This window comes from Gavialis gangeticus, unplaced genomic scaffold, assembly GCF_001723915.1.
Source record: "Gavialis gangeticus isolate Ggan-Ray unplaced genomic scaffold, GavGan_comp1, whole genome shotgun sequence".
NCBI classification, from domain to species: Eukaryota; Metazoa; Chordata; order Crocodylia; family Gavialidae; genus Gavialis; species Gavialis gangeticus.
In genome coordinates this window covers 164,896,548-164,905,657 of record NW_017729024.1, presented here as the reverse complement: position 1 = coordinate 164,905,657, position 9,110 = coordinate 164,896,548, and the positions used below count along the sequence as shown (strand labels likewise).

Genomic DNA, 9,110 nt, shown 5'->3' with positions numbered 1-9,110 from the left:
CCTTCCCCCACCCTGCTCCTGAGCCCCTGCTCCGTCTCCGCATCCAAGCCCCCCCCCGCCCCCCCCGGTTTACAGGCCCCAGGAAAGAGCAGTCAGAGAATGGAAAGCAGTTTCAAGTCCTTCAGGACGACCAGCCCTTTTTGAGAAGCAGCCAGCTCCCCCCCCCACACCCGGCCTAGCCCTGCCAGCTCAAACCCGAACCAGGAACCCGAGAAACCTGCAACACGTAAGCAAGGGAGAGGGGAAAAAAAATCATGCTCGGCAGCCACTGGCGGAGGGGACCGCCCCAGCTGGGGACAGACCTTTGTCTCCGCTTTCCTGTCTCCAGCTCGCTGGGGCTTGCCTGGCGGAGGAAGAGGAGGGCCGTGGGGGACAGCGAGCAAAGATAACACCCCTAGCAGGCATGTCGCAGCCAGGCAAAGCGCTTGGGAGCCCAGGCGGCGCGGGCGCTGCAACACACGGGAGGCAAAGGGAGACGTGGAGAATCGGAGCCTCTCGCCGGAGCGCGGCCGCGGACCCTGCACGGGAATCTGGTGCTCACGAAAGTGAGAGCGCAAACGCTGCACACGGAGAGAGCACGGCTGCCCCCGGTCTCTGCTCCACCCCTCTCCGGACCAGTCCCGGACCTCTCTCTGGCACCGCTGAGCCGTGATGGAGACCCTGCACCGGCCCCCGAGCCCCCTGCCCGTACTCGTGCCAAGGGACTGATCCCACCGCGGTCAGAGGGAGCCGGTGACCCTCGCGGTCCGGCCACGCCAGAAGGGCTGAATGTGGACGGGGAGCGGTGAGACGCCGGCTGTTTCAGGGGGAGAGAGGTGACTCCCCCCCGCTCGCTAGCGCTGCGGATCACACACACACATGCACATGTACTCCCCCGAGCGGGTTGCTGCTCCTGGGCTGACATGCGAAGGGATGGGAGTCTTCTGTCAGAAAACAAAGAGGCAGCGAGGGAGGCAGCCAAGCTGGGGGTGGGGAGGACTCTCCCTGCAGCTCGCTGCACGCTGTAGGATGCTGGGGTCTCCGGTCCGGCCGCTTTCCCCGTCAGGGGCAAGTCCTGGCCACGAGCTCCCCGTAGGACGCTGTGCAGAGCTCAGGGCCACGCAGGGTACACCCCGTGGTCCCCGACCCAGCGCAGAACGGGTGCTGGAGGAGGAGATTTGGGCCTAGGACAAGGGAAATGAACACACACGGTTCCACCCCCGGCCTCCTTTCTCCAGGCTGGTATTTGTTGCTAAATGAAAGAAAAAGCTGCCTCTTCCCCCTCAGACCACTGCGCCAGCCAGGCCGATGCAAGGATCTCGCCATGGTCAGGCTGGCGCTGCCTGGCAAGCTCCCCCGAGGGGCAGTGCTGGCCCCAATGCCCCGTCTCTGCTGCATTTCCACCCCTGGGGCAGGCGCGGGGCCCTTCCCCGCAGGGGAGCGCAGCTTCTGGGGCAGCGAGGAGAAGCCCCACGCCACAGGCGCAAGCCCTGCGCCGACAGGCTTGGAAAAGCTTCCCGGCGAACACCTGCTGTGGGTCACAGCCACACACCTGCGCATGTGGGACTAGCCACGACAGCCCCCTTCGCGTGGGGTGCAGCCCCGCTGCGAGGCCTGACCCTCGGGGTGGCTGGGGCACGAGGGGAGGGGGCCGCCGTCCTCCCCTGCCCCTGCCCTTGCCCTCCTCCTTCCATCAGAAGCCCCCCGCATAGCCCTGTCTGCCCCATCAACACATGCTCCCGTTTCACCCCATGTCGCTCCATCGGCACCCATGTCCCCCGACCCGTCAGCCCCGGCAACTCCCATCACTCCCCGCAGAGCCGCTGCACTGCTCCGGGCTGCATTGCTTCTCCACCGCCCGGGATGCAGCAGCGTGAAGAGCAGGGCCTCAGCCCTGGATGCAGGAGCAAGGCAAGGGTAAAGGCTCATGCACACGGCATCTGCCCCATGGGAACCGTCTGCTGTTCCTGCAACCTGTGCCGTCGCAGACCGCTTCCTCTTCCTGTGACAGCCTTCAGACGAGGCCCTGGGTGCCTGTTGTCAGGCCAGCGGCGCTGCCCGGCAAGGCTGCAGCCTGCAGATAAGGCTGCCGCGGCTGCAAGGACGGCTGCAGGGATGTCCGCGTCTCACCTGCCCCCTGCTCGCGCAACGCAGGGCAAAGATGTGCCCGGCACACCGCGCCTCCCTGCCTGCTGCAGCTTGGCAAGCCTGGCTCTCGCTGAGCCCAGCACCATGATGCTGGATGGGCAGGAGCCTCCCGGGCTGAGGCCCTGTCTGCACCTGCCCAAGAAAGGGGCTTTCCACTGCCGTGAGCCATGCGTGAACCTCCCTGCCACCCCATCCTTTGGCCGGTGGGAAACCCATCAGTGAGGCACGGGGGTCCAGGCCCGGCGGGAAGACGGGAGCCTAGGACTGCAGCTGCAGAGCAAGGCAGCCGACATGGCAGGCCAGGGGGTCTCCATGCACTGGCCACGCTGCTCCGGCTGCCCCAGCAGAGGAAGGGCCCAAAATGGCTTGAACACGTGTCCCCTCCACCCCCAAACCGAAGATGAACACAGCCTGGACGTGCCTCCGCAGGCAGCCCGGGTCCCACTCAGCACCCACGCCGCGCAGAGACTCAGCAACGCTGCTGGGGGGGGCCGCCCAGCTCTGACCACCGTACCTGCTGCCGCTCGGTCCGTGCGAGTGATGCAACAGGGGCAGCCGAGTCACGCAACCGATGCCCAGAAAGAGGGTTAGGTAACAGCCCGGAAGGGGGAGGAGAGGAAGCAAAAAGCCCGCACGGACCACGGACCGGGAGGAGAAGGCTGGGCTGCTGGGAAGAACAGGTGCTGGCAATTGCAAGATGCTGAGTACGGGAAGGGCGGTCAGGGCTCCACAGCCACAAGATTGCGGTTCACACTCAGACTCACCCCAATGCATCCACTACTGGACCTGGAGGGAGGGCAGAGTGATGGGCAAGGCTGGCAGGGAAGCAGATACAGCCAGAAGCCAGTGTGCCCTTGTCCACCTGGGCTGGCTAGGCCACGGGCGGAAGAAGCGCCAGCCAGGGGGGAGCTGGTCAGCAGAGCAGGATCCTGGGAGGGAGCAAGCCCAGAGCCCTCTGCACACAGGGCTGGGTGCAAGCTCCCAGGACTGGGATGCCCTGCCCACCACCCCCGGGCAGCTAGCATCACCCCCAAGCCTCTGCCTCTTCCCACGCAGTGGCATCCATCCACCCAGGGAACGGCCCCGTGGCTGCAGACTTCGGAGGCATCTCCCCTACAGGGGCTGAAGTGCTTTCCCTGCAGCCTGGCAGGGAAGGGAGCCCATGCTGCCACCTCCATCCTCAGTGCAGGCTCCCCCAGCCCGGGCATCCTGCATCTCCCAGCCCCCATCAGCCAGCTCCTCACCAAGCCTCGCCACCCCCCAACTGTCCCCCACACCCCCCCGCTGACTCACCCACCGCCTGCCTGAGTCACTGCCTGAGTCACCTGCCCCGACCACAAGCCGGGGTGTGACGCATGGCCAGGGCAAAGCCACCGTCTCCGGCTGGCAGGCGCTGCCGGATCCCCCCTCGTTCAAAAGGAGCCGGGTTGGGCCCAGGCAGAGGATGCCCCTGGCTCAAGTCCAGGTCTGGCGGTGCTGGACCGGTGCTGGAGGACTGCAGAGAGAAGGCCCAGCGTGGCGGGGGGAATGGGGGGAGGCAGGGCTCCCTGCACCCGTGCCCTCCGCCCGTCCAGAGACAGACCCCCCAGGCCCAGAGCAGGGCCCCAGCTGCTCACACTTGCTCTGCCTCCCTGATGGGCACAGACTGCAGCAGGACAACGGGTGCTGGAAGCGCCGAGCTGTTTGCTGGGCGAGATGGAGTGGCCCCACTGGGCAAGGGATAACCAGGGGGGCTCAGACTGAGCTTGGGTCTTTGCACCAGCTGCAGCTCCCGCGCGGAGGGTGTGCAGTCCCAGCACCCCAAACACAGAGCTGGGAGCTGGAAAGTGCCATGCTCCAAGCCTGATGGTGCAAAGTGGGGCAGACACAGACCCGTGAGGTGTGGGGGCTCCTGCAGGGGGAGAGGGGCATGAGGCATATACTGAACGGAGCTGTGAGCTTACACTTTGCTTCTCGCCCTCCCAACCTGGGGGGTAGGAACGTGAATGAAGCAGGGTCTGCCCCATTCCCCAGCCTCCCCTGCCCCACACACAACAGTGGGGGACCCTGCAGCACAGCTGCTTCTTGCACACGGGACGGGTCCAAAGTAGGCCTCACAGTCAGTAGCCAAGCCTTGCACGTACAGCAGCCTCCCTCCCTGCCGAGGAGAGCGAGCAGGCTTCAGACAAACATGGACAAGGGGGGTTGGGAGAGACCTCAGGAGGTCACATCTAGTCCACCCCCTGCTCCAAGCAGGACTAGCCCCAACTACATCGTCCCAGCCAAGGCTTTGTCAAGCCGGGGCTTAAACACCTCCAAGCATGGAGACGCCACCGCCTGTCTGGGGAGCTTGTTCTAGTGCTTCACCACCTCCTCATAAGAAAGTTTTTCCTCATATCTAACCTCAACTTCCCTTGCTGCAGCTGGAGCCCATTGCTCCTTGCTCTGCCATCTGCCCCCACTGAGACCAGCCCAGCTCTGTCCTCTTTGCAGCCCCCCTGCAGGGAGGTGAAGGCTGCTATTCAATCCCCCTCGGTCTTCTCTTCTGCAGACTCAATCAGCCCATTTCCCTCAGCTTCTCCCAACCAGTCCTGTCCCCCAGACCCACAACTATTTTCATTGCCCTCCACTGGACTCTCTCCATGTCCTCAACCTTTCTGCAGTGGGGGGCCCACAGCTGGACACAGGACTCCAGATGTGGGTCTGTGCAGCACATTTGGGGAAGGCACATGCTGCTCTTCTAGCTTTCTCCTGGGTAAAGACTCTGCCTTTCCCCACAAGCACTGACTTGCCATTGATCACAATGGAGAACTGCCAGGAAGAGGACAAGGGGCACAGCCACGCCCGGCTAACGCACTGACGACGGCTGGGGTCACTAGGACAGACGCGGTCCCCACATACTGCTCATCACATCCCACAAGAGCACAGGAGACAACAGATTGGGTTGCAAAAGTCATGGTAGCAAAGCGCCAACAAACACTAACCCACAGAGCCAGAAGAAACCTGCTGCCTTTACCGACATGTGCTGCCCAGTGCTTGAGGCAATCGGTGGAGCCAGGCGCTTCCTCCATTTGGAGGAAGATGATCCATTTCCCTCCTCCATTCCCAGGTCAGCAGCAGCGCCGTGATGTGCCGCAGACCTCGCATCCCAGCTGGTTGCATTCGCCTGTGCACCACCGAACATCCAGATTGAAGCAGGGTGTGAACACCAAGCGCAGCAGCAGTTTGGGGGCGCTCCCTGCACAGACGTGCAGGTGTCCCAGGATCAGAGCACTTGCACTTGGAGCTTATTCCAGAATAACTCCTGGCATGAACAGGCCCGTGGTCTGTTACTGGGGGGGCACAGCGGCACAGACAAGAGACTTGACCATGGTCACACTGAGCGTAAGTGTCACGACCAGATTGAATGCCAAATGCACACTGAGGAGCACTCATAACCTGGCCAGGGAAGGACAGACAAGATGGGCCAACAGCTCACAGACTGGGGAAGGGTAAAAGACAGTTCCCTGCTAAAATGCAGGATAAGGAGGTGGCACCAGGACTCCTGGCTTTCAGTCCAGGATCTAACTCAAGCATTGTGAAGGGATCTGGCCTCATGTCCCCAGGAGGGAGAGTGGCATCACCCTGCAGGCATTTCCCAGCAGGAAAAGCCAGAGCCCACAAGACAGAGAGGGGCTCAGGTCATGCAGAGACCATGGAAACTCATCACGTCACCACACGGCCGTCCCTCGTGTCCAAATCCTAACCCGGGACCCTTTGGCTCCTGGAACGCAGCTTGGGCAGCGCCAGCCAGAGCCCTCCTGCTTGGAAATCACAGGCTTCAAGCTGCACCGGTTGGACACGGCCAACTGCCGGGGAAACTCTGCATGTTTTCTTCCCATCTTAGACTGCCAGCACGTGCAGGTCGCTTGCAGCACGGAGGCAGCTGCCAACAGACAAGGGGTGGAGGTCTAGGGGACAGATGAGGTTGCCGACGCCTGGGAAGGAGCCGAGGAGTGCAGGAGAGGCGGGTTAGCAGGATGTTTCTGCCAAACCGCTCAGCGGTCGACGGTGCTGCCGTGTCGGTCGTTAGGTTCCAGAGTCAACACCCCACTGGGATGAACGGGGAAGCGATGGTTTCACTCCGAGCCTCTGGGCTGGCTCTCCCTTTGCTCCGTTCCTGCTCGAGACGCCCCGGTCTTCCTTGTGCTTTTGGTCTACCCAATTCCTAACAAAGCTGTGCAGTCTGGAGGCTGCTCTAGCGTAGGTCCTGGTGGCCATCCAGAAAGGAAAGGCAGCTGGAGAGCGGCATGTCCCTGCCATCCTCAGCCAGGGACGTGGGGCTGGAAAGGCAGAGCAAAGCCAAGGCAGCAGCTACCCCTGGTCCAGGAAGTCCACGGAGGGTGTTCCTGGAAAACCATCTCCGCCTCCTGGGCAGGGCCCAGGCCCAGAGGCACCCTGCTGCCCTCCTCAGTCTGCATGCAGCCCCCGCCCGAGGTACGTGCACTGCTATTTTTGCAGCAGCCGGGGCTGGAAATGCAATTTCTTTGTGTGAAAGCCTAGAGGGGGAGCAGAGCTCTGCGGCAGGGAGAGAAACTGCCAGGGCTCCGCGCACACCAAGCCAGCCTGGGAGCCCCATCAGCTAGACTGCCAACTCCTCTCTGGCCAGCAACAAGCCCAAATCGACGAGGCACTCCTCACTCCGGCACCTTCGCCAGCCCTCAGGGCCGGCTAGAAAAGCCTGGGTGTCTGCCAGCAAACCCCCTGCACCAAAAACCCCAGGCACCCCGATGTCCTGGCCCGCACCACTCGGCCTTGCTCCTTCGCTGGCTACATCTGCTGGTGCCCATCCGCCAGCTGTGCCCCCATGGCACTCCCAAGAGCAGGCACATGCACAAGTGGTCACACGAAAGCGACGGGAATTTTCCTTTCCTGCCCGACAGCCGCATGCGATGTCCAGGCCTGTTGTGGTGCAATGTCCCTGGAGTCTCCCCCCATGGCCTCTGCTTGGGTTCCCCGCTCTGCCCCCCTCGCGCTGGCTTTGTCCCATGAGACCTGCCTGGCTGGGCGGGAGGTGGCCCGAAGTTGGGTGCTGCCTAGAGAAGGACGTGCCCCCCCAGCCCAGACCAGGCCTGCTGCATCTGGCTCCGCTGCTTCTCTTCAAGGTGATGCCAGGGTCAGAGCCGCTTGCTATGGTAGAGACGCCAGCTCGGATGCAAGACTTGCGCGTGGGGCTGAGGGCCCATGGCTGACACCACATGCCTGGGTTTTGTCCTCCAGAAGCCTGCCCGCCCCGCTCCCCGGGTCACCCAGCGCCTGGCTCCTGCTGCCCTTGGGGCCCTAGGAACACAGGTCACTGCCGCACCTGAGCCAGGACACCCTCCCTCCCCTGGCTGCGGCCCAGGGTTCGAGTCCCACCTCCTGCCCTGTGCTCAGTGCACCTCTTCCGCCAGCCTGCTGATCTGGAAGTGTGCCAGTGACGCCGCCCTGCCCAGCTGACTCACCAGCCCCTCTCTGGCACGTCAGGCCTTGCTTCCCCTCCTGCTGTGCCCTGCAAACCTGCCCCAGAGCTCCCACCACTGGGAAGGAGAAGAAGGGGAAGGGGAAGCAAAGAGAACAGCAATGCCCCGTGCTTCTGCCCAGGGCAGATCGGTCCAGCCGGGAACCCGACTCCTGACTCCCAGCCTATGCCCAGGTCTTGTCCCAACCCTCCTCTTCCTGTTGGGGTCTGGCTCCAAACTTTCCAGAAGCATTTCCCAATGGACTATGCTGATGTCCTCTCTCCCCACCCCAGGTCCTGGAAGCCTTGTCCCCCACTTCCCCCCAAAGGCCTGCCACAACAGTACCACTACGGCCAGGCTCGCCAGCCAACTCCAGACCCCAAAAGCCCTCCCATCATGGGCCACAGTCATGTCATTTAACTCTTTACAGCCCTCCATGCACAAGGCTACGCAGAAGCAAGCAGGGCTACAACACCTGCAGCCTCCACGCACCACGCCACTCTTCCAGCACCAAGCTGGTTTGCAGGCTGAAGGGCTGAGCTGGGTGCTCTGGCCTGCTCCAGCCACCCCCAATTGTGGTTGGCTTGCAAGGGAAGCCAGCCCGGAGAAGGCATCCCAGCAAAGCAAGCCAGAGGGCGAGAGGCTGGTTCCCTTCCCCCCCGCACACATACCGCATCACGGTGGGGACCCCAGGTACGGCCCTGGCTCAGCGCACATGTGCAGAGCAAAGACAATGAGGAGGGAGGCACCAGAGCTCGCACGGCAGCTTGGGGAGGCGAAAGCTCTCCCAACCCCTTCCTGGGGCCCGGGCAGAGCACGGCAAGCTCGCACCAATTGGAGAAGGTGGGGAACGGGTCACGTATCAGTGCCCTGGGGGGCACATAGGGGCTGTGCCCTAGCTGGTCCCAGGAGCCTCCCCAAAGCCTCTACAGCGCTGGGAGGACGGGAGCGCAGGCAGGGATTGCCCCACACCCCACAGTGGGGGTCAGCCTGCAAGACACAGAACCTGCCCCCTGCCTGGCTGTGGATGCCCAGTGCTGGCAAGGTGGGGCGTACCCTTGGCACAGTGGGGGGTACCCCGCGGTGATATGGGGGGCAGGCGGACAGGCCGGCACACAGCGACAGCCTGCCAGCCCTGGGGAAGGGAGCCCCCATCCACCCCCATGGCCAGGCTGGGGCAGACAAAGCCGGGCTGGGGAGAGGGGCACGGCTGTCACTGGGATCCGGCCTGGAGCCCCCAGCCACTGGGCACCAGCGGTGGCTTAACCCTGCAGGGAGCTGGGAGAGGGCAGAGAGCTGCGGCAGCCCCAGCCTGGCAGCGCCCGGGGCCCGCACTTACCCGGCAGGGGGGTGCAGGGCTGGCGAGCGCGCAGTGGCGGTAGCACTGGCCCTGGGGGGGCCCCGCGCCCGGCTTGTGGGTGCTGCTGCAGCCCAGGCCCTGGGCCACCCGCCGGCCACCTCCCTCTGCTCCTCCGTGCCTGCGGCCCATTTCCTCCCAGCTGATGGAGCCGGCTCCCCGCCCGC

The 9,110-nt window shown here is 63.8% G+C and overlaps 1 protein-coding gene across 2 annotated transcripts in view; it reads right to left on the bottom strand.

The window, feature by feature from the left end:
• FAM214B (family with sequence similarity 214 member B) overlaps positions 1-9,078 on the bottom strand; it is a 47,343-nt gene extending 38,265 nt beyond the window's left edge. The window contains exon 1 of one of the 2 annotated variants that reach the window (XM_019518042.1): positions 8,926-9,078. The gene's annotated coding sequence lies outside the window, so the exon portion shown is untranslated. Of the gene's footprint in view, positions 1-302; positions 665-8,925 lie in introns of those variants that run through there. The other variant, XM_019518043.1, reaches the window with a different exon arrangement.
• Positions 9,079-9,110: the final 32 nt, after the last annotated feature.